A 21,716-nucleotide genomic window follows, 5' to 3' on the forward strand; every position below is an offset into this window, starting at 1 on the left:
GTGACTCATACCTGAAATCCTAGCACTTTGGAAGGCCGAAGCAGGAGGACTGCTTTAGCCCAGGAGTTTGAGACCAGCCTGGGCAATAAAGTGAGACCCTGTCTCTACAAAAAATTAAAAAGAAAACACTGGCTGGGCGCGGTGGCTCGCACCTGTAATCCCAACATTTTGAAAGGCTGAGGCGGGTGGATCACCTGAGGTCAAGAGTTCAAGACCAGCCTGGCTAACATGGCGAAACCCCCGTCTATACTAAAAATACAAAAATTAGCTGGGTGTGGTGGTGTGTAATCCCAGCTACTCAGGAGACAGAGGCAGGAGAATCTCTTGAACTGGGAGGTGGAGGTTGCAGTGAGTGGAGATCACACCACTGCACTCTAGCCTGGGTGAAAGAGCAAGACTCCGTCTCAAAAAAAAAAAAAAAAAAAAGCCAGATGCGGTGGCTCACACCTCTAATCCTAGTGCTCTGGAAGGCCGAGGTGGGTGGATCACAAGGTCAGGAGTTTGAGACCAGCCTGGCCAATATGGTGAAACCCCATCTCTACTAAAAATACAAAAATTAGCCAGGCGTGCTGGCAGGCACCTGTAATCTTAGTTACGCAGGAGGCTGAGGCAGGAGAATCGCTTGAACCTGGGAGGCAGAGGCTTCAGTGAGCCGAGATTGCGCCACTGCACTCCAGCCTGGGTGACAAAGCAAGGCTCCGTCTCAAAAAAAAAAAAAAAAAAAAATTAGCTGAGCATGGTGGTGCATGCCTGTGGTCCCAGCTACTTTGGGGGCTAAGGTAGGAGGATCGCTTGAGCCCAGGAGGTCAAGGCTGCAGTCAGCTGTGATCATGCCACTGCACTCCAGTCTGGGGGACAGAGCCAGACTCTGTCTCAAAAACAAATAAGTAAATAAAAATGTAAAAATAATCCTAGTTTCTGGCCATATGAAAACAGGAGATGGGCCAGAATTGGCCCATAGGTTTAGTTTGCTGACCTCTGTTCTGTGCTATCAAAGAATATACCATATACTCTTCCTGCATTGCACTCATCCCATTAGTAATTAATTATGCATGCGATAGACTTCTTAATGCTATCTCCACAGTTGGAGGTAAGCTCTGTGAGGGAAGGGACCACATCTGTTGTGTTTACTCTTTTTTTTCCTGAGTATCATTGTACAGGGCCTGACCCATGGTATGTGCCCACCAAATGAATGAAGTGATACAGTTTTCTCTGCTTTGAAAGGAACTCAAAGCCTCATGGAGAATGCAGACATACAAACAATTAAATACACACCTAACTAGGTAATGCTGTATTGGAAGGAAGAAGAGTTTGGTTTCTGGCAGGGTGAATTTGAGATACCAGTGGGAAATCAGAGTATGGTGCCTCCTATACATCTGGAACTAAGTGAATTGAATCTAAGATGTAGATAAGGGAATACGGTGCTTAAAACAGATGTTAAAGTGGCGGGGTGCGGTGGCTCATGCCTATAATCCCAGAACTTTGGGAGACCAAGGTGGGCAGATCACAAGGTCAGGAGATCGAGATCATCCTGGCTAACGGTGAAACTCTGTCTCTACTAAAAATACAAAAAATTAGCCGGGCGTGGTGGTGGGTGCCTGTAGTCCCAGCTACTCCGCAGGCTGAGGCAGGAGAATGGTGTGAACCCAGGAGGCAGAGCTTGCAGTGAGCCGAGATGGCGCCATTGCACTCCAGCCTGGGTGACAGAGCGAGATTCGAGACTATCCTGGCTAACACGGTGAAACCTTGTCTCTACTAAAAACACAAAAAATTAGCCGGGCGTGGTGGTGGGTGCCTGTAGTCCCAGCTACTCGGGAGGCTGAGGCAGGAGAATGGCGTGAACCCGGGAGGCGGAGCTTGCAGTGAGCCGAGATTGTGCCACTGCACTCCAGCCTGGGTGACAGAGCGAGATTCCGTCTCAAAAAATAAAAAATAGGCCAGGTGCGGTGGCTCACGCCTGTAATCCCAGCACTTTGGGAGGCTGAGGGTGGATCACTTGGGGTCGGGAGTTTGAGACCATCCTGGCTAACACGGTGAAACCCCGTCTCTACTAAATATACAAAAAATTAGCTGGGCGAGGTGGCGGGCGCCTGTAGTCCCAGCTACTTGGGAGGCTGAGGCAGGAAAATGGCGGAACCCGGGTGGCGGAGCTTGCAGTGAGCCGAGACTGCGCCACTGCACTCCAGCCTGGGCGACAGAGCGAGATGCCATCTCAAAAATAAATAAATAAATAAATAAATAAATACAATAAAAAATTAAAAATTAAAAATAAGAGATGTTAAAGCTACCTAAGGATGCTACATCACTCAAGAGGAGAGGCCACTCAGGGAGAGAGGCTGAATGAGAGGAGAGGACAGAGACTGGAACATTGGGGTAAGTTTCTGAGCCAGGGAAGGGGCAGAGATTGGTAGAGAGGTTAGAACAGATCCAAGATAGATCTTGTTTTACTGTGATTTGTAGATATGGCATTGTTTCTTATAAACTGCGAGTTTGTGGCAACCCGTGTCAAGCAACTCTATTGGCACCATTTTTCCAAAGGCATGTGCTCACTTTGTGTCCCTGTCACATTTTGGTAATTCTTGCAATATTTCAAACTTTTTCATTATTATTATACCTGTTATAGTGATCAGTGATATTCCTATCAATTAACATCAGTTATGTTACTATTGTAATTGTTTGGCAGTGCCACATACTGCACCCATGAACTTAGTAAGTGAATTTAATAACTGTTGTGTGAACTTAGTAAGTGTTGTGTGCGTACTGACTGCTCCACCAACTGGCCATTCCGTTTCTCTCCTTCTCCTCCAGTCTCCCCGTTCCCTGTTGCCTGAGACACAACAATATTGACAACAGGTCAGTTAATAACCCTATAAAATCCTACAATGGCCTCTAACTGTTCATGTCTCTCACTTTAAATCAAAAGCTAGAAATGATTAAGCTTAGTGAGGAAGGGATGTCAAAAGCCTAGACAGGCAGAAAGCTAGGCCTCTTGTGTCAATTAGCCAACTTGCAAATGCAAAGAAAAAGTTCTTGAAGGAAATTAGGACAGGCACAGTGGCTCACACCTGTAATCCCAGCACTTTGGGAGGCCGAAGTGGGTGGATCACTTCAGGTAAGGAGTTCGAGACCAGCCTGGCTAACATGGTGAAACCCTGTCTCTACTAAAAAAAAAATACAAAAATTAGCCAGGTGTGGTGGCAGGCGCCTGCAGTCCCAGCTACTTGGGAGGCTGAGGCAGGAGAATCGCTTGAAATCAGGAGGCAGAGCCTGCAGTGAGCAGATACTGCGTCACTGCACTCCAACCTGGGCAACACAGCAAAACTCTGTCTCAAAAAAAAAAAAAAAAAAAAAGGGCCAGGTATGGTGGCGCACGCCTGTAATCCCAGCACTTTGGGAGGCTGAGGTGGGCAGATCACGAGATCAGGAGATTGAGACTATCCTGGCTAACATGGTGAAACCGCGTCTCTACTAAAAAATAAAAAAAAATAAAAAAATAAAAAAAAATTAGCAGGGCGTGGTGGCGGGTGCCTGTAGTCCCAGCTACTCCGGAGGCTGATGCAGGAGAACGGCATGAACCCAGGAGGCGGAGCTTGCAGTGAGCCCAGATTGTGCCACTGCACTCCAGCCTGGGCGACAGAGCCAGACTCCGTCTCAAAAACAGAAAAAAAAAAATGCCAGGCATGGTGGCTCACGCCTGTAATCCCAGCACTTTGGGAGGCCGAGGCGGGTGGATCACGAGGTCAGGAGATCGAGACCATCCTGGCTAACACGGTGAAACCCCGTCTCTACTAAAAATGCAAAAAAAATTAGCTGGGCTTGGGGGCACACGCCTGTAATCCCAGCTACTCGGGAGGCTGAGGCAGGAGAATGGCGTGAACCCGGGAGGCAGAGGTTGCAGTGAGCTGAGATCTCTCCGCTGCACTCCAGTCTGGGAGACAGAGCGGGACTCCATCTCAAAGAAACAAAAACAAAAACAAAAACAAAAAAAAAGAAATTAAAAGTGCAACTCCAGCCCGGGCGTGGTAGCTCACGCCTGTAATCCCAGCATTTTGGGAGGCAGGGGCGGGTGGATCACGAGGTCAGGAGTTTGAGACCAGCGTGGCCAAGATGGTGAAACCCTGTCTCTACTAAAAATACTAAAATTAGCCAAGCACAGTGGCGGGCGCCTGTAATCCCAGCTACTTGGAAGGCTGAAGCAGGAGAACTGCTTGAACGTGGGAGGCGGAGGTGGCAGTGAGCTCAAATCGCGCCACTGCACTCTAGCCTGGGCAACAGAGCAAGGCTCCGTCTCAAAAAAAAAAAAAAAGAGAAAGAAAGAAAAAGTGCAACTCCAGGAAATAAATGAATGATAAGAAGGCAAAACCGCCTTATTGCTGATATGGAGAAAGTTTTTTGTGGCCTAGGAAGAGGATCAGATCAGTCACAGCATTCTCCTAAACGGTGATCCACCGTTCCTAGCACATGCCTGTATTTCTTTTTTTTTTTTTTTGAGATGGAGTCTTGCTCTGTCGCCCAGGCTGGAGTGCAGTGGCGCGATCTCCACTCACTGCAAGCTCCGCTTCCCGGGTTCACACCATTCTCCTGCTTCAGCCTCCTGTGTAGCTGGGACTACAGCCGCCCGCCACCACGCCCGGCTCATTTTTTAAAATGTATTTTTAGTAGAGACGGGGTTTCACCGTATTAGCCAGGATGGTCTCGATCTCCTGACCTCGTGATCTGCCTGTCTCGGCCTCCCAAAGTGCTGAGATTACAGGCGTGAGCCACCGCGCCTGGCCTTGCCTGTATTTCTTAAAAGGGGAGCAAAGTAGGTATTTTGGTATCCATCTAGTTTACTACCATGTTCCCAGTATTTTACACTGGGCATGGTATTACAGTAGATACCCAGAAAGTCTTTGAATTTAAAATTAAATTGACTCAGCCCCGTGGCTCCAGCCTGAAATCCCAGTACTTTGGGAGGCCGAGGCAGGTGGATCACTTGAGGTCAGGAGTCGGAGATCAGCTTGGCCAACATGGCGAAACCCCGTTTCCACAAAAAGTACAACAATTAGCCGGGTGGTCGCATATGGCCCTAAAATCAGCTACTCATGAGGCTGAGGCAGGAGAATCGCTTGAACCTGGGAGGCAGAGGTTGCAGTGAGCCGAGATCGCACCACTGCGCTCAACCCGGGGCCACATAGAGGGAATCTCAAAAAAACAAAAAACAAAAAACAATTAAATTAGAACTTTTTTTGAGACGGAGTCTCGCGCTGTCGCCCAGGCTGGAGTGCAGTGGCCGGATCTCAGCTCACTGCAAGCTCCGCCTCCCGGGTTCACGCCATTCTCCGGCCTCAGCCTCCCGAGTAGCTGGGACTACAGGCGCTGCCACCTCGCCCGGCTATTTTTTGTATTTCTTAGTAGAGACGGGGTTTCACCGTGTTAGCCTGGATGGTCTCGATCTCCTGACCTTGTGATCCGCCCATCTCGGCCTCCCAAAGTGCTGGGATTACAGGCTTGAGCCACCGCGCCCGGCCAATTAGAACGTTTTAAGAAGCACTACGCAGTACGTGGACCACAGGAAGTGCTCAAAGGAGAAAGAGTAAGCCGTGTGGAAAGAATGCTGCCGAAACCACTGAGGGCAAGGGCTGATGTGCTGTGGTCTGCGACTTGAGTTGAGCCTTCCAGCTTTTCTCTTAGGAAGAGCATTGGATTTCTTTATTCATTGATGTGTACTTTGTCTACTTTTCTCTGGAGGTGCAGAAATCCATCAAAACTGATCTCGGCTCTCAGAGAGCTCACAGTCTGGTCGGGGAAGGCCCTGACACTTATAGAGTAAGAGGCAAACTTACAGTGGGAACACAAGCACAGGGAGGAGCCAGTCAACTTTGAAAGCATCACAGGTGACATATGAGATGGGTCTTAAATGTTCAAAGGCACTAGCGCAGAAATTCCGGAGGAAACCAGCCTGTGCAAAACTGATAAACGCTGGGATTCTCAAACTTGTAGGTGGGTAAGAATCACCCGACAGGTTGGTTTAAAATGTAGATTGCAGGCATACACTCCCCAGTAAACTTCGGGTTCAATACCCAAGTAGCATCCATTTTAACAAGCTTCCCAGGAGGCTAGTCAGAAAATCATAGTTACAGAAGGAGGGCTGGGGAGCGGCGGCTTCTGGGTCTCCGAATGAGGGCACACAATGAAAATTTAAAAAAACGAAACCAAACCAACCCCTCCATTTGCGTTGCGCCTTCAGGGTGCTTGAGGCTTTCCTGTGCCTTACTTTGTCGGAGCCTCGCAAAAATGCTGTGGGGTGGAAATTAGGAGTCTCATTTCAAAGGGGAGGAAACAGGTTTAGAGAGGAGGGATGAATTTGCTCAAGGTCACAAAGCGGAAGGGGGTACAGCAGAGACCGAAAATCGGCAGACTCCCAACTCGGAAGCTTTCCGACCAGGTAAGCTGGCCCGGAGTGGGTGGGGCTCAGACTCTCCCTGCAGGCCGGTTCCAAAATGGTGGGGGTAGTGGCGTCAGCAACGCCCCCGCCCCTTCCGTTCACCGCCCTCCTCCATCTCCGGGCCACCCAGGCGGGGGGAGGGGAATGGACCCGAGCAATCCACGTGACTGCCGACAACCGAGCGCGTGACGCAAAGCGGCGGGCCCAACGCTCGCCTTGTCTTTTGGGAAAGGTAGTTCCGGTGGCAGCCAAGTCGGCCAGGAGAGGCGGGCGTAGGACTACATTTCCCAGGAGGCAGCGGGTCTACGCCGTCGCCATCGTCGGAGAGCGGAGACGCTGGGCGCGCTGTGGGGCGGGGGCGAGGTTCGGGCTGGTTGTGCCGTTGCGAGCTGCAGCTGCGATCGCTGTGGTAGGCCCAGGTGAGTGAGCGCCTCTGATGGAAGTTAGGGCAGCTTAACCGGCTCCAGTGGTTTCATCTCTTATCTTTTTTCCCCAGCTGGGTCAAGGGCTCGGGGAAGGCCTGGCGCGGAGTCGCTCCCCCGCGCTTACACCCTGGCCTCTTCTGAGCGGGCTCCACTCTCTCCGGCTCCTCCCCCTCCCCGCCCTTCAGGGCTTCCCCTGGCCCTGGCCTAGCTCCCGAGGCTCTGGGTCGCCTTCTCTCCAGAGCAGCTCTTAGCGCCACTTTTTCTTGCAGTCGGCCTGGGGGCGGCCACTCCCTACTCTTTGCCTTTTGGTCGTATGAACCCCATTATTTGGATTTATTTTCCCGGAACTCCTGTGTGCCCTTCCCCCCATCCAGTCCCCATTGGCCTGGTTGTGTCTTCTCCTAGGGCGCATGTGGCTGCCACTCAGTAAATGTTAGTATCGCTTCCGTTCTTTCCAGCCTGGTGGACAAAAAAGGGATAGTCCAAATTTGTCTCCTACGGGAATATTAGAGTTCTCACTTTTTTTCCTTGGGCTGGAGCTGAGGCTGGCTTGCATTCCAGTGGCAGTCGGCGTGAGTTCTGCTTATATGAGGTGACTTATTTTGCTTCTCTTAGCGCCTAAGAAACTTTTATCAACTTTTGTCTTTGACTTTCCAAATCTTAGGGGTGGAGCATGGCAGCAGAAGCTGGGGAGCAGCAGTGGTGCACAGAAGTTGGAAGCCATCAGTGGCAGTACAGGGTTTATGGGGAATTTGTTAATTGGATTGAAGGGAAAGCCTTTGAGAGTGTAGAAGGACCTGGCAGGAGAGAGGCAGTGAAGTTTCTGTGGGGAGCATAACGGAAGTGTTCTGAACTAGTCAGCCTGGGTTCAAATCTTGGCCCTGCTATCTTTTGATCTGAGGTCAAGAGTCTTCATTTCCAGTTGCCTCAGTTTTCTTATCACTAAAACAGCAGTGAAAAACAGCAGTGAGTAGCAGTGACCCCTTTACAGGGTTATTGTGGAAACTAAATGAGACAAAATAAAACTCACTTAGCCACTGTTACAACTATCATCATTTATATGTTTTCTTTTAGAGTGTGCGCCCAGAGAGGTAAGGCATATATCACACCATTGTTTTTCTTGTCTTTCAGATGACCCTGACTTTTTTCGTTTGTGGAAGTACTGTTGTAGTCTGTCCTGTTATTCTAGACAGCCTGACGTGTGTATTAGGATTTAGAAGCTTGTTAAATAGCCAAAACCGGTGGCTGCCATGAACAACTTGTGGAGCAAATCGGGCTCAGTTTGTTCTTTGCCGGGACATGTATTTTGTGAACTAGTGTTCATACGTAAATGATAAGTTTTACTGCCACCATTTGGGCTTAATTGCATTTTGTAAGAGAGTTGTATTGAGGTTTCTTTAATAAGTGATTTGATTAAAAAGCTCTATATCCAGTGTAATTCCATCTCTTTGTTTTTTAAACCTTTTAGCACCAGAGAAAGCTCTCCAGTTTTGGAGGTTGATGTTTTTAGTTTTGTAGCCTAGATACAGTTCAGTTTTAGCAGTGGTGGTGGTAGTAGTAGTACCACCTTAGTGTATTTATGTAATACCAAGTATATAGGTACTTTTGAATTTGGTTTAGCCTGTAAAATATGGATTACAAAAAGTGTGATCTGTTTTGTTCTGAGGAATTGGAGTGAGGAAGCTTGGAATATTTCTGAGATGAACACAGAGATGGGGAATGATGATTACTGGGAGGGCACACAGACCTACGATTTATTATTATTATTATTTTTTGAGAAAAAGTCTCGCTCTGTCACCCAGCCTGGAGTGCAGTGGCACAATCTCTGCTCACTGCAACCTCTGCCTCCTGGGTTCAAGCGATTCTCCTGCTTCTGCCTCCTGAGTAGCTGGGATTACAGTTGTGTGTCACCACGCCTGGCTTATTTTTTTATTTTTAGTAGAGACGGGGTTTCACCATGTTGACCAGGCTAGTCTTGAACTCCTGACCTCAGGGGATCACCCGCCTCGGCCTCCCTAAGTGTTGGGATTACAGGCATGAGCCACCGTGCCCGGCCACGATTTATTATTTTTAGAATGGATAGTCCTAACCACTAAGCATTTCAGGGCGCCACCCTGTTTCTGTAGGGCATAGTGACATCCTAAATGGAAGGAAGTTTGGTTAATGCTATTCTCTCAAATGCAGGGTTTGGGTGGATTTTTTTCACACATATTCTATAAATATGTAAGATCTGTTCACTATTTGACTCTGATTGGGTAATTTATTCAACAAATAGTACTTGAAAGCCTATCATTTACCAATTCCTGTTGTCGGCCTGTGAATATATTGGGGTACAATGACAGATGAGGTCTTGTCTTTTGGAAACTTAACACAATTGTTGGGGGCGGGGGACATGAAAAGTAAGCAAATAAATTACAAATTGAGAAAAGTAACAGAGGTGTCCAGTTCAGGACTCTGATAGACACTGAAAAGGGGGAATGAATTTCTTTTTTTTTTTTTTGAGACGGAGTCTAGCTCTGTTGCCCAGGCTGGAGTGCAGTGGCTGCATCTCAGCTCACTGCAAGCTCCGCCTCCCGGGTTCACACCATTCTCCTGCCTCAGCCTCCCGAGTAGCTGGGACTACAGGCACCCGCCATCTCGCCCAGCTAGTTTTTTGTATTTCTCAGTAGAGACGGGGTTTCACCGTGTTAGCCAGGATGGTCTCGATCTCCTGACCTTGTGATCCACCCGTCTCGGCCTCCCAAAGTGCTGGGATTACAGGCTTGAGCCACTGCGCCCGGCCCCTGAAGTTCTTTTTGGGGAGAATGAGGAACCAATTTTGTAGGATGTCAAGGAGAGGGTATCCAGGTAGAGGAAACAGTAAGTGCCCAAACTGGAAGATGGGAAGAATTTAGTGTGCTTTCAGAACTGAAAGGACAAATTGTGTTTGACACTTTGGAGAGTGATTACAGATGAGTTGGAGAGATAAGGTTATTAGGGAAGCCATTGAAGCCTTCTGATGGTAGGAAGGATTGCCATCTCTTTATTTCTCTAATATGGGTAGACACATAAATTATTTACACCTTTATTTATTTATTTATTTATTTTTTTGAGATGGAGTTTCGCTCTTGTTGCCCGGGCTGGAGTGCCATGGCGCTATCTCGGCTCACTGCAAGTTCCTCCTCCCGGTTCAAACAATTCTCCTGCCTCAGCCTCCCAAGTAACTGGGATTACAGGCATGTGCCACCACGCCTGGCTAATTTTGTATTTTTAGTAGAGACGGGGTTTCTCCATGTTGGTCAGGCTGGTCTCAAACTCCCGCCCTTAGGTGATCCCCCTGCCTTGGCCTCCTGAAAGTGCTGAGATTACAGGCATGAGCCACTGCGTGCAGCCTACAACACGTTCAGTAGTACAGATGAAGGAGGGAGGAAGGAAGGGGTTTAAGGGATGATTTATGTTTTAAAATCATTTCAAGGAAGTATGGAAAATGGATTCTCAGGTACGTTAGTTAAGAGACTGAAGATGGTAGTTACCTGACAGAGCAAGAAGATAGAGATGGAAGAGTAAGAAGCAGCAGAGATTGGAGAGTTAAGTAGGTTTAATAGTCTCTGTAGGCTGCACAGTGAGCCATGATCATGCCACTGCATGCCAGCCTGGGCAACAGAGTGATACCTGGATTCAAAACAAGTAAACTTATTCTCCATGGTAGGACATTGTGTTTCTTTTTTTTTTTTTTTTTTGAGATGGGAGTCTCGCTCTGTTGTCCAGGCTGGAGTGTGGTGGTGGAATCTTGGCTCACTGCGACTTATTCTCCATGGTAGGACATTGTGTTTCTTTTTTTCTTTTTTTTTTTTTTTTTTGAGATGGGAGTCTCGGTCTGTTGCCCAGGCTGGAGTGTGGTGGTGGAATCTTGGCTCACTGTGACCTCCACCTCCTGGGTTCAAGCGATTCTCCTGCCTTAGCCTCGCGAGTAGCTGGGATTACAGGCACCCGCCGCCACACCTGGCCTCTTTTTTTTTTCTTCTGGAGGCAGTCTTGCTCTTTTGCCCAGGCTGGAATGCAGTGGCACTGTCTTGGCTCACTGCAACCTCTGCCTCCTGGTTTCAAGCAATTCTCCCTGCCTTAGCCCTCTGAGTAGCTGGGATTACAGGCGCCTGCCACCGTGCCTGGCTAATTTTTGTATTTTTTGTTTTTTTTCTTGAGACGGAGTTTCTCTCTTGTCACCCAGGCTGGACAGTGCAGTGGCATGGTCTCGGCTCACTGCAACCTCTGCCTCCAGGGTTCAAGTGATTCTCCAGTCTTAGTGTCCCGAATAGCTGGAATTACAGGTGTCCACCACTATGTCCAGCTAATTTTTGTGTTTGTAGTGGAGACGGGGTTTTGCCATGTTGGCCAGGCTGGTCTTGAACTCCTGACCTCAGGTGATCCACCCGGCTCGGCCTAGTGCTGGGATTACAGGCGTGAGCCACCGCGCCTAGCCTGCGGCAGGACATTGCATTCTTTTTTTTTTTTTTGAGACAGAGTCTCGCTCTGTTGCCCAGGCTGGAGTGCAGTGGCGCGGTCTCGGCTCACTGCAACCTCCGTCCCTCCAGGTTTTAAGCAGTTCTCTGCCTCAGCCTCCAGAGTAGCTGGGATTACAGGCGCCTGCCACCACGTCCAGCTAATTTTTTTGTATTTTTAGTAGAGACAGGGTTTCACCATTTTGGCCAGGCTGGTCTTGAACGCCTGACCTCGTGATCCACCTGCCTTGGCCTCCCAAAGTGCTGGGATTACAGGCATGAGCCACCGTGCCCGGCGACATTGCATTCTTAATCTATGGCCTATGGACTCCAGGGAGCCCGAGAACTCTGTAAAATGTTTTTCAGTAGGGATGCATTTTCTCAAGGAAAATGTGTTCTCCTACCATATTCATTAGAGTTTCAAAAAGTTAAGAACTACTGTTCTAGACCCTATAATGCAGCTTTATAATCCATAAAAATGTAGGCTGGGCATGGTGGCTCATGCTTATAATCCCAGCACTTTGGGAGGGTAAGGTGGGAGGATCCCTTGAGCCCAGGAGTTCAAGGTATCAGAGAGCTATGATTGCACCACTGCACTCCAGCCTGGGCAATAGAGCCAGACCCTGTCGCTAAGGAAAAAGAAAGGTAATTGCTCAAGGCTTCCCAAGGCAGTAAGAGGCCACAGGTACCCTTTCTAAAAGATTGACTTTATTAATTTTTCAAGGGAACTAATTTTTTTTTTTTTTTTTTTTTTTGAGATGGAGCCTCGCTCTGTTGCCCAGGTTGGAGTGCAGTGGTGTGATCTTGGTTCACTGCATCCTCAGCCTCCCAGGTTCAAGTGATTCTCCTGCCTCAGCCTCCTGAGTAGTTGGGACTACAGGCGCCCGCCACCACACCTGGCTAATTTTTGTATTTTTAGTAGAGACATGGTTTCACTGTGTTAGTCAAGATGATCTCTGTCTCCTGACCTCGTGATCTGCCTGCCTCAGCCTCGCAAAGTGCTGGGATTATAGCGGTGAGCCACCGCGCCTGGCCTACAGTTTTTTATTTTTGAGGGTAAGTAGTATGTTTTAATGACGTGCTGTAGAAATCTTAGGTTTTGGCCGGGCGCGGTGGCTCAAGCCTGTAATCCCAGCACTTTGGGAGGCCGAGACGGGCGGATCACGAGGTCAGGAGATCGAGACCAACCTGGCTAACACGGTGAAACCCTGTCTCTACTAAAAAATACAAAAAATTAGCCGGGCATGGTGGCGGGCGCCTGTAGTCCCAGTCACTTAGGAGGCTGAGGCAGGAGAATGGCGTAAACCCGGGAGACAGAGGTTGCAGTGAGCTGAGATCCAGCCATTGCACTCCAGCCCGGGTGACAGAGCAAGACTCCGTCTCAAAAAAAAAAAAAAAAAAAAAAAAAAGAAATCTTAGGTTTTTGTTGTCTAGAAGATAGGGGCTGGTTTTGCCCATAGTGAGAAAGCTAAAATTTGGTGAGCCCAATTTGACAAAAATTCATTTGCTAATGTTTTCCTTCATTGAATTTTGTTTGCAGTACATATTTTAGGCGTTCCAGAAATGGAGCTTTTTGTTTGTTTGTTTTTTTGTTTTGAGATGGAGTTTCGCTTTTGTTGCCCAGGCTGGAGTGCAATGGTGCAATCTCAGCTCACTGCAACCTCCGCCTCCTGGGTTTCCGACCTCAACTGATCTTCCTGCCTTGGCCTCCCAAGGTACTGGGATTACGGGCGTGAGCCACTGCGCCCAGCCCCCGCCTTTTTTTTTTTGAGACAGAGTCTGTCTGTTGCCCAGGCTAGAGTGCAATGGCTTGATCTCAGCTCACCGCAACCTCCACCTCCCAGGTTCAAGTGATTCTCCTGCCTCAGCCTCCCGAGTAGCTGGGATTACAGGCATAGGCCACCATGCCCAGCTAATTTTGTATTTTTAGTAGAGATGGGGTTTCTCCATGTTGGTCAGGCTGGTCTCAAACTCCCGACCCCAGGTGATCTGCCCGCCTCGGCCTCCCAAAGTGCTGGGATTACAGGCATGAGCCACGGCACCCAGCCCCGGCTAATTTTTTTTTGTATTTTTAGTAGAGATGGGGATTCGCCAAGTTGGCCAGGTTGGTCTTGAACTCCTGACCTCAGGTGATCCACCCGCTTTGGTCTCCCAGAGTGCTGGGATTACAGGCTTGAGCCACCGCGCCCGGCCTAGAAATGGGGTATTTTAAGTGTGCTTTCCTTCAGTGATTAAGTGTGTCAGATATATACTCAAAAAATAGTGTTTTTTTGGAAGCGCAGGATGTACTTTCTGCCACAGAGTTGAGTATTACCACTGAAGAAAGCATGTATTTAGGCAGATGTTTTCAACCTCTGCCTAAAAAGTTTTATGGACTGAATCCAATCTGCTGATATGTTTTCTTTGGCTCATACAGTGTTGTAAATTTGAATTAGTTGTCCACATTTAAAAAGGAGATTTTGTATAAAAATGTGGATTCAGGCTGCTTTTGAAAAAGCAGATCTGGCAGCCACGGACCTGCTTTTCTGCTTTGCAGCAACGGTCTTTTATAGTTGGGGCATGTCATCTCCAGTTTGCCCTAGACCCTGCCAACAGTCTGACATGTAGCCCTGACATGGACAGAGTGTCAGTGTTTACTATTTTATACCTTTATATTATCTATTTTACACCTTTTTTTTTTTTTTTTTTTTTAACCTGTTCTGGTTATATCATAGAGGTCTCTGATACCCCCATTCAAAGTCACTTTGCTGTCTTACATCTTCATTTATCTTTTTTTCCGTCTTGGCACCTTATGTCCTTCGTTTCTTTTTTTTTTTTTTTTTGAGACGGAGTCTCGCTCTGTCACCCAGGCTGGAGTGCAGTGGCCGGATCTCAGCTCACTGCAAGCTCCGCCTCCCGGGTTCACGCCATTCTCCTGCCTCAGCCTCCCGAGTAGCTGGGACTACAGGCGCCCGCCACCTCGCCCGGCTAAGTTTTTGTATTTTTAGTAGAGACAGGGTTTCACTGTGTTAGCCAGGATGGTCTCGATCTCTTGACCTCGTGATCCGCCCGTCTCGGCCTCCCAAAGTGCTGGGATTACAGGCTTGAGCCACCGCGCCCGGCCCTTCGTTTCTTAAAAAAAAAAAAAAGATTTTAGGCAGCTTTGAAAGATGGAGTTGATAATCCCAGCGCTTTGGGATGCTGAGGCAGGCGGATCACGAGGTCAGGAGATCGAGACCATTCTGGCTAACACTGTGAAATCCTGTCTCTACTAAAAATACAAAAATTTAGCCGGGTGTGGTGGCGGGCGCCTGTAGTCCCAGCTACTCCGGAGGCTGAGGCAGGAGAATGGCATGAACTGGGGAGACGGAGCTTGCAGTGAGCCGGGATCGTGCCACTGCACTCCAGCCTGGGCAACAGAGCAAGACTCTGTCTCAAAAAAAAAAAAAAAAAAGAAAGATGGAGTTGAAACAATGGAGGGGAACCCCCAAAACACTGAATTACTTTGTTTCCGAACTGAAGAAACCCAGACTTTCAAAGCATAGAGGCATTGGTCTGACCCCTGCCTGTTGCCTGTGCCTTCTTTAGCTGGTACGTGTTCAGTGTCCTCACTTTCGTTCTGCTTGATTTGCTTTATAGCATCTGGAATGTTGTCACTGCGTAGCTTGGCCTATCTCAGAAGATAGAAGGCCAAGCAGATTTGTTGAATGTCTGCTTGTAAGACTTTTGACTCTTGTCCTGAGGCATAACAACTAAGGTTATTCTATTATTTTTTAAAATAATAAACAACTATGAAGTCCATTGCATTGTTTTCAGTAATGCCATGTGATTTTTGTGTGTGTGTGTGTGAGGTTAACAACTCAATTTCCTTTTTCTCGATTTTGGTAAAAAGGATGGCATGAATAAAGGATTGATAGAGGAATGCGTAGAGGTGAGACTGTATTGTAAAGTTAACGAGGAAGTTTCTTTACTCAAGGGCTTTCCATTGTATCAGGACTTCACAGAATATGGTCCCAGTTTATCTAAAGACTATGTCCTAGCAAGACTATTGGCTATCAGAAAAAAACTTTTCACATGAATGTGATTGAGGAATTGGTCAGATTCCAGTGTTGGGTTGCCGAATAGAAAAAGAGAATTAGTGGCTGGGTGTGGTGGCTCACGCCTGTAATCCCAGCACTTTAGGAGGCTGAAGTGGGTGAATCACTTGAGGTCAGGAGTTTGAGACTAGCCTGGCCAACATGGTGAAACCCATTTCTACTAAAAATAGAAAAATTAGGCAGGCGTGGTGGTGTGCGCCTGTAATCCCAGCTACTTGGGAGGCTGAGGCGGGAGAATCACTTGAATCAGGGAGGCAGAGGTTGCAGTGAGCTGAGATTGTACCACTATACTCCAGCCTGGGCAACACAGGAGACCCCGTCTCAAAAAAAAAAAAAAAAAAAAAAGAAAAAGGTTAAATTTTTAAATATAAGAAATTCTTGTTTCAGGCATAAGATGACCCTTTACATAGCATTGCTTTATATACTCAAAGTTCTTACTATCTAAGTGTTAAGGAGTTGCTGTATCACCTTGGCTTTGGCAGTTTTGATGTATCTTTATATATGTATATCTATTATACTGGGAAATGTCCTGAAAGAGACCTTTGTTGACTCCTCTATAATAGTACTCCTCTTCAAAAACTGTTACTGTTTCCCTCCCCAACCCTACATTATTGCTATATAACATAGTATTTATTTTTAATCTATTGTGTTTCATCCTTCACCTCTTTAGAGAGTAAGAAGGGATTTGATTTATTCAATGTTGAATGCAGTCCCTACCTAGGACATTGAGTCACGTAGAAGAGGCATAGTAAATATTGATAAAAGGGTGAGTTAATATGGGAATAAGTAAATAAGTGACTTGGTGGCAGTCTCTGGAAGTGTTCCCATTGTCAAGTCCTAGTTCACTCAGATTCTGTTAAGTTAGTTGAAAATAATTTGTGCAGTGGTAGGTGAGTAAATTGCCAAGGGGCAAGAGGGTACTTTCTGGAGTGATGGAAATATTCTCTGTTTTGGTTGTGGTGGTGGTTACACAGTATGTTTTGTCAAAACTCATCGAACTGTTTTTTGAGGCAGAGTCTTGCTGTGTTGTCCAGGTTGGATGGCCGGGGCACCGTCTTGGCTCGCTGCAACCTCTGCCTCCCAGGTTAATGTGATTCTCCTGCCTCAGCCTCCTGAGAAGCTGGGATTACAGGCACACACCACCACTCCCAGCTAATTTTTATGTTTTTAGTAGAGACAGGGTTTCACCATGTTGGCCAGGATGGTCTTGAGCTCCTGACCTCAGGTGATCCGCCCGCGTCAGCCTCCCAAAGTGCTGGGATTACAGGTGTGAGCCACTGCGCCTGGCCATCGAACTGTATTCTTTTTTTTTTTTTTTTTTTTGAGACGGAGTCTCGCGCTGTCGCCCAGGCTGGAGTGCAGTGGCCGGATCTCAGCTCACTGCAAGCTCCGCCTCCCGGGTTTGCGCCATTCTCCTGCCTCAGCCTCCCGAGTAGGTGGGACTACAGGCGCCCACCACCTCGCCCGGCTATTTTTTTTTGTATTTTTTAGTAGAGACGGGGTTTCACTGTGTTAGCCAGGATGGTCTCGATCTCCTGACCTCGTGATCCACCCGTCTCGGCCTCCCAAAGTGCTGGGATTACAGGCTTGAGCCACCGCGCCCGGCCCGAACTGTATTCTTAAAGTGTGTACATACATTGTGTGTGAATTAAAAAGTTGATTTGGCAGGGCGCAGTGGCTCACATCTGTAATCCCAGCACTTTGGGAGGTGGAGGTGGGCGGATCACGAGGTCAGGAGATCGAGACCATCCTGTCTAACATGGTGAAACCTTGTCTCTACTAAAAATGCAAAAAAATTAGCCGGGTGTGGTGGCGGGCACCTGTAGTCCCAGCTACTTGGGAGGCCAAGGCAGGAGACTGGTGTGAACCCGGGAGGTGGAGCTTGTAGTGAGCTGAGATTGAGCCACTGCACTCCAGCCTGGGCGACAGAGACTCCATCTCAAAAAAAAAAAAAAATGTTGATTTAAGGCAGGGCGCAGTGACTCATAGCCCGAGCAACATGATGAAACCCCCCCACCTCTACAAAATAAAATAAATTAAAATAAAAAATCAGCCGGTGTGGTGGTGTGAGCCTGTAGTCCCAGCTACTTAGGGGGCTGAGGCAAGAGGATTGCTTGAACCCAGGAGGTTGAGGCTGTGGTGAGCCAAGATTGCACCACTGCACTCTAGCCTGGGTGACAAAGTGAGACCCTGTCTCAAAAAAAAAAAAGTTTATAAAAATTTGTGTTCAAAACCCATTCTATCAAGACTATTCTGTAGAACTGTAGGTAACTATAATAAATAGGTTGTAATAATGATAGTTTTCTGAGTTGTCCTTCTCCTTCAATCAGAACAGTTGTGCATTTATATTTTATACTTTGAGGCTCTGCTTAACATTTCGTTTTTTGTTTTTATTTTTATTTTGAGATAGGGTCTTGTTTTGTCACCCAGGCTGGAGTGTGGTGGCGTGATCACGGCTCACCACAGCCTGGACCTCTTGGGCCCAGGGAGTCCTCCCACCTCAGCCTCCTGAGTAGCTGGGACTACAGGTATTCACCACCATGCCTGGCTAATTTTTGTAGTTTTATAGAGACAGGGTTTTACTATGTTGCCCAGGCTGGTCTTGAACTCCTTCCTCAGCCTCCCAAAGTGCTGGGATTACAGGTGTGAGCCATCACACCCTGCCAACATGTTATTTTTAAAAAGGTAAAACTGGTAAGTCCCCTAATACTCTTCTACCCTACCCCAGGGTTTCTTCAAGCAGAGCACACATTTTATGAAAGCCCTGGTGGGGCAGGGAGGTGTCTTCATTTTCTCCCCCCTGCTCACAGACAGATGCCGGTTGAAAAAATTCAGACATTATAGAAAAATAGGTAATGTTGAAAGTAAAAGTTTCTCGTAATGTCATTCTTCAGGCCAGTGTTTGGATATGTAGAAGAGATTTTTACTGTTTTGTCGTGTTGTATGTATATATATCTTTTCCTTTGGTACTAGATGAAAGTATGTCTGAATAGTAAAGATAAATAGGAACCGTGGAGGAGAAATAGGGATATACTTCTTGAATTTGTTTATTATGAAAGCTTAATATTTAGCATCTTGCTTCAGAAGAACTTAAATTGTAAAAGCCCATTCTGATGATTCCTCTTTTCCTTGAAAATTTAGAAGGTGGCATTAATTCTTGGGTTAATGGTGAATGCTTTGTCTTATTCATAGTGTAGAACCTTGCCTCTTCTATTCCTTTATTTCTGTTTCAGTCTTTTTTTTTTTTTTTTTTGAGATGGAGTGTCACTTTGTCACCTAGGTTGGAGTGCAATGGCACGATCTTGGCTTACTGCAACCTCTGCCTCCCAGTTCAATCAATTCTCCTGCCTCAGCCTCCCGAGTAGCTGGGATTACAGGCGCCCACTACTGCATCTGGCTAATTTTTGTATTTTTAGTAGATTGGGGGTTTCGCCATGTTGGCCAGGTTGGTTTCGAACTCGACCTCAGGTGATCTGCCCACCTTGATCTCCCAAAGTGCTGGGATTACAGGTGTGAGGCACTGTGACCAGCCTATTCAATTTTAAATGGACGTAGAAATCTCTTTGTCTGGCTCCAGTGGGGTTATTGTGATGGTTAGATGATTAACCCAATGCCAGGCATGTGGTAGGTATTCAACACATGAATATCATTATTACTTTCTTATTTCTATGAAGATTTTGACACCATAGATACTAATATTATTGTATATGGAAACAAGAAGATAGGTTGTTTGATAGCTATTTGGAAAAGGAAAGTAGTCATAAGAAGTTAAACCTGAAAAGACAATGAGAAACACTCAGAACCCTTAACCCACAGCAGTTGGAAAGAACAAAGGATACCAAAAAGGCAATATTTTAAGATAGTGAAGGAAGGATTGGTGTAATTTTTCAATAAATGGTTCTAGAAGAATTGGTTGACCGTTTTGAAAATTAGATAATTAATACTGACAAAATAAGTCTTATATGAAAACCAGAGAGATACAGATGAAATTGAGATACCATTTTCTCCTGAGATTTCCACTATGACAAAAAAAATGATGATTATTGTTGGTGAAGGTTTGGAGAAATTCTCAGACACTGGTGGTAGCAGTATAAATTGCTGTAGCCTTTTCTAGAGGACAACAGTATGTACTTCGATGAATGCACCTTAAGGATTTCCTATTGAACAGGTCCTTAAAGATAAGAATAATCATCACAATATTATTTATGTAAGTGAAAAATTGATAGCAACCTAAATATACGTTACCATGGGACTGCTTATGGTACATTTTTATAGTGGAATGCTAGGTAGAAAAGAGATGTAGACTGGAAAGTCATGTTTATTGACATAATACAGTGAGTTTAAAAAAAGTCCAGAACTAATACTTTTGTTTGGTTTAAAAACCTTTATGTCGGACTGGGCATGGTGGCTCACACCTGTAATCCCAGCAGTTTGGGAGGCCGGGGTGGGTGGATCACGAGGTCAGGAGTTTAAGACCAGCTGGCCAACATAGTGAAACCCCGTCTCTACTAAAAATACAAAAAAAAGTAGCTGGGCGTGGTGGCGGGCGCCTGTAGTCCCAGTTATTTGGGAGGCTGAGACAGGAGAATTGCTTGAACCAGCGGGGCAGAGGTTGCATTGAGCTGAGATTACACCCCTGCACTCCAGCCTGGGTGACACAGCAAAACTGTCTTAAAAGAAAAAAAAAAACCTTTATGACAGACTGGGCGCAAAAACCAAACCTTCCTGTCTCTCCATTTCTTCCTTGATCAGTGTCTATTAAGTATATATTGAACTCTAAAAATTCAGTTCTTCAGTCATACTAGCTATATAGAACTATATGGATATAGGACATTTCATTTTCAGAAAGTTCTAGTAGACAGACAGTGCTGGTATACATTGCCCTTTCTTCCTTTTTTCCCTTCCTTCTTCCCCCTTTCCTTTTCCTCCTTCCTTCTCCCCACTCCAGTCTTCCTTCCCCTCCCTTCCCCTGAGCTTAATTGATCCTCCCATTTCCCCCTCCCAAAGTGTTGGGATTATAGGCTTGAGCCACCAATGCACCAGCCTACCTTGCCTCTTCGTATCTTTGTCAGCATCGTCTGCCGGGGTCTCCCAGTACATGCAGTTTTCCATCCTTAGATTTCACAGAAGAGTTTCTGAATTTCCTTTGTCATTTATGTATCACTATTTTCTTTTTCTTTTTTTTTTTTTTTGAGACGGAGTCTCGCTCTGTCACACAGGCTGGAGTGCAGTGGCCGGATCTCAGCTCACTGCAAGCTCCGCCTCCCGGGTCACGCCATTCTCCTGCCTCAGCCTCCCGAGTAGCTGGGACTACAGACGCCTGCCACCTCACCCGGCTAGTTTTTTTTTTTTTTTTTTTTTTTGTATTTTTTGGTAGAGACAGGGTTTCACCGTGTTAGCCAGGATGGTCTCGATCTCCCGACCTCGTGATCCATCCGTCTCGGCCTCCCAAAGTGCTGGGATTACAGGCTTGAGCCACCATGCCAGGCCTGTATCACTATTTTCATATTAACTAATTAAACTCTACTTCTTAGCCCACAATGGACATGTTCAGAATGCACAGAGAATGCTGTTTTCTCTGTGCTGAAAGTAAACAATTTGGGGACAGTTTTACTGAACCTCTTAGCTCTGGAGTATGGATATATTTAACTTTTATTAGAGTTTCTGTTCTTCAAAAACAATGCCGGGTGTGGTGGCTCACGCTTGTAATCCCAGCACTTTGGGAGGCCGAGGTGGGCAAATCACCTGAGGTCAGGAGACTGAGACCAGCCTGACCAACATGGAGAAACCCTGTCTCTACAAAAAATACAAAATCAGCCAGGCGTGGTGGCGCATCCCTGTAATCCCAGCTACTTGGGAGGCTGAGGCAGGAAAGAGAATCGCTTGAACCTGGGAGGTGGAGGTTGTGATGAGCCGAGATCACATCACTGCACTCCAGCCTGGGGAACAAGAGTGAAACTCCGTCTCAAAACAAACAAAAAGCAGCTAGGTAGGGGCCAGCCGTGGTGGCTCATGCCTGTAATTCCAGCACTTTAGGAGGCTGAGGCAGGTGGATCATCTGAGGTCAGGAGTTCAAGACCATCCTAGCCAACATGGTGAAACACTGCCTCCACGAAAAATACAAAAATTAGCTGGGTGTGGTGGTAAGCACCTGTAATCGCAGCTACTCAGAAGGCTGAGGCAGGAGAATTGCTTGAACCCAGGAGGCAGAGGTTGCAGTTAGCCGGAATTGCTCCACTGCACTCCAGGCTGGGCAGCAGGAGTGAAACTCCATCTCAAAAGCAACAACAACAAAAAAACAGGCTGGGTG

The 21,716-nt window shown here is 46.9% G+C and overlaps 1 protein-coding gene across 3 annotated transcripts in view; it reads left to right on the forward strand.

Annotated features, from left to right (window-relative positions):
• The window catches only part of THRAP3 (thyroid hormone receptor associated protein 3), a 93,896-nt gene that overhangs the window by 1,489 nt on the left and 70,691 nt on the right, over window positions 1-21,716 (forward strand). For 2 of the 3 annotated variants that reach the window (XM_003891597.4, XM_017959749.3), the window contains exon 1: window positions 6,649-6,846. The exons of the other annotated variant lie outside the window; for it this stretch is intronic. The gene's annotated coding sequence lies outside the window, so the exon portion shown is untranslated. Of the gene's footprint in view, window positions 1-6,648; window positions 6,847-21,716 lie in introns of those variants that run through there. 3 annotated transcript variants of the gene reach the window in all.

This window comes from Papio anubis, chromosome 1 (assembly GCF_008728515.1).
Source record: "Papio anubis isolate 15944 chromosome 1, Panubis1.0, whole genome shotgun sequence".
Classification (NCBI taxonomy): domain Eukaryota; kingdom Metazoa; phylum Chordata; class Mammalia; order Primates; family Cercopithecidae; genus Papio; species Papio anubis.